The 4,475-nt window shown below is 45.5% G+C and overlaps 1 pseudogene; it reads right to left on the bottom strand.

Moving 5' to 3' along the window:
* Window positions 1-2,945: 2,945 nt before the first annotated feature.
* LOC136452193 (expansin-B6-like) lies at window positions 2,946-4,222 on the bottom strand (annotated as a pseudogene).
* Window positions 4,223-4,475: the final 253 nt, after the last annotated feature.

Genomic DNA, 4,475 nt, shown 5'->3' with positions numbered 1-4,475 from the left:
ACTTTCTTTCTTTTTAGTTGTAGGAGATAATTGGCCAAACGACGCAGCTCTATTACTCTTTGATGATCACGTATAGGAAACCACGACAAATATTCCAACGTAGATCAATCTCACATAATTGTATTGACCAAGCAAGACGATAATCTAGATGGGTAAAATAATTTGAATGATCAACCAAACACAAGCAGTAGCAATAATATTGATAGTGGGATTAGCTTACAAAAGATGCAATCCAAACCCTAAAAATCCTTCCACCCGTGGACACGACGAACCACGATTAGAAGATGAGGAACTCCAAGATTTCAAGAGACGCACTCAAACTGTAACAGCTCGTTCACGTACTCCACACAAATCCATGAAGATCCGAATACACCCACTCGGGTTTTTCGAACGGTGGCTCGATGAGGAATAACTCCACAAATAAAATCCGATCTCTTCAAGTAGACTTGGCTCGACCTTCCGATAGGTACGATAACTTCGATTAGTGGAGAACTCAACATTCATGATCTCGGCTTCGAACCAAGTCTGGTTCGGACCCCCACAACCGTAACACCACTGCTCCATTGGTTATCAACCACACACAACGTGATTGACCTCGCCGAGAAGGCTTTCCTACAAGCAAATTGAGAACACAAGTAAGAACCGATAAACACAATCTAAAATTGCAAGTAAATATGAAGCTTATGAATCTGAAAAGGAGTTCAAGTCTTTATTCGAAAGGACTAATCGCCACAGGCGAACAAGATCAAGAACAGGGACCCTGGTTCACAATAAGCGATCTTGGCAATACAGCAGCAAACGATATCTACTACACGAGGAAAACAAGAACGCAACAAAACCCCAAACCCTAATGAGAGAGACGGATGCTATTTATAGAGCCTTGGACGTCACCCCTTGGATGCGCCCCTTAATGGGCTCTAAGACGATACACGGCCCAACGGACCAAAAGACGATGTAACAGTACCCTGGCAGATTCTAGATGCTGATTTGTTTCGAGATATAACTTATTAGCATAACTTACTTAATATGTTTTTTAAATAATATTTTTTAGACAACTTATCATAATAACTTGTCTACGTAACTGTTGAAGTCCAACTTTTGTTCATAACTACTGGTGCATAAACTTATTCATAACAATTTCTCAACATAACTCTTATAAACACAACTTTATATAATAAATTATATAAATAAAATAACTTATACAAATAAGTTATTGTTCTAAATTGTACATACAATTTATCCAACACAATTTTTGTAATTTGTTGCGACCAAATTTCTCAACATATAATACAAAAAAGGAAAAAGAAAAAATGCAAGAAAAATAAAAGGAGAAAACAAGAAAGTGAGAAAATAAAATGCAATAGAGAAAAGAAATAAAAAATAAAAGGAAAAAGTGAGAAAAATGAATGCATGTCGGGAGAGAGAAAGATGAAAAGTGTGAGAAAATAGAGTTAGGAAAGTCACCCGAAGGGAAGGAGGCACTAAAAAGAGAAAGGAGAAGTGAAGGATATAAAATGGACCCCACCACATAATCAAAGCTGGAAATGTCGTCGCAACAGTTAGATCATTTACTAAATTGGGGCCTTGTTTAGATCCACGTTAGGAATCAGTATTTGATACTGTAGCACTTTCGTTTGTATTTGACAATTATTGTCCAATCATGGTCTAACTAGGCTCAAAAGATTCGTCTTGTAATTTATAATCAAACTGTGTAATTTGTTATTTTTTTTATCTACATTTAATACTTCATGCATGTGTCCAAAGATTTGATGTGATGGAGAGAGAGTGAAAAAACTTGCAATCTAAATAAGGCCTGGAATTGAGGGAATGCTCAACAAAATGAAATTGGGATTTGTAGCTGCCCTTCTCGCGAGAACCGGTACCTTAGAGCAACTGACAGCAATAGGGCGGTGGCCGCGAATAACTCGATGCCGGAGGTGGGCCTCAATGCGGGGAGGATGTGCATGGTGGCGATGCGATGCGGGCAAGGTCAGGAGCGTTAGGGAGGACTGAAGGAGGCGCTGTGGGTGTCGTTAGGGTGGCCACACATTGTCGACACTGTGCAGAAATCGCCGATGGAGCGCCACTTCATCCTGTCGGATGGACACTTGAGGCCTTTTAGATATAGAGATAGTTCTCATGATTCTAAGTCTTCTATTCTTGGAAATTAAACGTTATTAATCCATGGGTCATGTTGTCATTTAACCACTAAAATCATAATGACCCTTATAAAGGTACTTTGTCCCATGACAGAACATACTTATTAAACAATCTGAAATGCCTGAGATTCAGAAGTGAATCCGTTGATGATGAGGTTGTAATCACGCGATTATACACGTACACCGCGCATGGTTGATTAGAAAGAGAGAGCCAGGCATCGAGGCAGCTCCGATCGTCCTGTACGTAATTTGCTTCTCATACGACGCACATGCGAGGAAGATTGAGCATATATACACACACTAACACCATATAGAAATTTATCAACTTGATTTGGTTATACGCGCTGCATCTGCATGGTACGCGTATCTTTTCTTTTTGCCAATGGGAAGGTAGATGTAAACACTTGTGACAGGGGGACACGAGAATATGACACTTCGCCTCCTATATGAGTACTACTGTATGTATTCCACGTATGCATCTCAAGGGACACAAAAGAACAAGCATCTAGAATTCTCAAAGTCGCAAGTAGTAATTATTTTGAAACCTCAAAAAGACCGTAAAAAAATAGACGTTGCAAGTTAAAATTTCAATCACGCGAATGAAGATAAAAATATCGAACTCTATTAGGCTTTGTTTGGATGCGCATATATTCATCTCAATCCATATGTATTGAAGTGGATAAATTCCATTCCATTTCACTCCAATACATGTGGATTGAAGTGGATACACATGCATCAAATAAGGCGTTAAGAGGAAGTGTTCATTGTCCCTGTCGGCATGTGGTCTCAGTGGAACTGAGAGATGGTACGGTAATCGGCATTGCCCCTCCAGTTGACCGGGATGACGTCGTAGGCCACCAGAGTCTTGCCACAGTCGCTGCGGACGCGCAGCGAGAGGGGCGCCTTCAGCGGGTGGCCGGGGTCTATCCTCCAGACGGCGCCCCACGACTCCGGACAGCGGCCTCCATGTCTTCGAGTTGGCCTCCTTGAGGTCCACCTGCACCACGGCGCCATCGCTGCCCGCGTAGTACACGATCACCGCGAAGTAGAATGGGTTGCAGCCTCCCATCACGTGGAACCTCACGTTCAAGCCCTTGTAGTTGCAGGGCACCCTGCGTGGGTATGACGACGATGACGACGAGGACGAGGAGGTCAGATCGATCGATGCGTATATATGAGATGAATCTTCACGTTGGCAACAATATATTACTAAAGCCGCCAAATCAAAGCGTCAGAAATTCTGCTACTCTAACTGTTACTACGGACCTCCTGTACTGGATGCTGAGGGCGCCGGCATCGCGGAGCTTGCCGTTGAGGCCAGGCTTAGCCATGGCGCCGAACGCCGTGCCGCTGAGGTCGAAACGGTTGGGGCCGAGACTGGTGTCGTAGTTCACGTCGGTGATGATAACCGTCTGGGGCACGCCAGAGCAGGCAGGGTTGTTCATACTCACGCATTTTATCTGAGAAGCAGCAGACCAAACAGAGGATGCATGAAGACATGTCCATGTTGCGGTTCACCACCCTCCGGACGCTGAACGCGACGGTCGGCAGGGAGATGTGCGCACTCACACAACGCTCGACCAAGCAAACAAGGACCGCTAGGTTTCACGTAGTACCTGGTAGCATGCGCCGCAGCCCTTGCCGTCGTTGAACAATTTGTGGTCGCCGCAGGAGGTCATGGAGTTGAAAGGGTACAGGTTGGTGCCGCTGTACCCACACCCACCACCTGCAAAACCATATCGATCACCGATCAGCACCACGATCGACACGCATGCGTGCATGAAAGCAAGACACAACGCCAGGGCTGAAGACACAAGGAACACGGCAGCATTGGCACGCGCATGGCACACGTACACACCGTTGTTGTCAGGGCCGGCGCCGTTGGGCCGGCCGTACCAGGTGGCCATGGCAGGTTGCCAGCTGCCGCCGGTGGTGCTGGAGTAGTACAATTCCCTGCGGGGGGAGGAGGCGTTGTAGCTCGGCTGCGCGCGAGCGTCATGCGTGGCGAACACGGACACGAGCGCAACGAGTGCGGCCACCTTGATGCAGATCGCGACGGCCATCTCAGCTCAAGGTCGTGCTGGGTTTTTGTCGGAGCGGGGCGAGGCCGGCATATCGCATATATAGACAGGCAAAAAGTGACGACGCATTTTCTAAACATACCACAGATCTTTGGACTCTTTGCACTCTTTGCACTCGAGACGTGGTGCCGTATTATTCATCGTGTCCACCTGACCGCTGTGCAACTAAAAGATGTGCCACCACGTAGCTAGTTACGGCATAAACTTGTTTTGATTTCAGGAAAACAAATATCGC

The sequence above is a fragment of the Miscanthus floridulus genome, chromosome 5, assembly GCF_019320115.1.
Source record: "Miscanthus floridulus cultivar M001 chromosome 5, ASM1932011v1, whole genome shotgun sequence".
NCBI classification, from domain to species: Eukaryota; Viridiplantae; Streptophyta; class Magnoliopsida; order Poales; family Poaceae; genus Miscanthus; species Miscanthus floridulus.
Note: the sequence above shows the minus strand (reverse complement) of the source record. Positions and strands in the feature narration are given on the sequence as shown.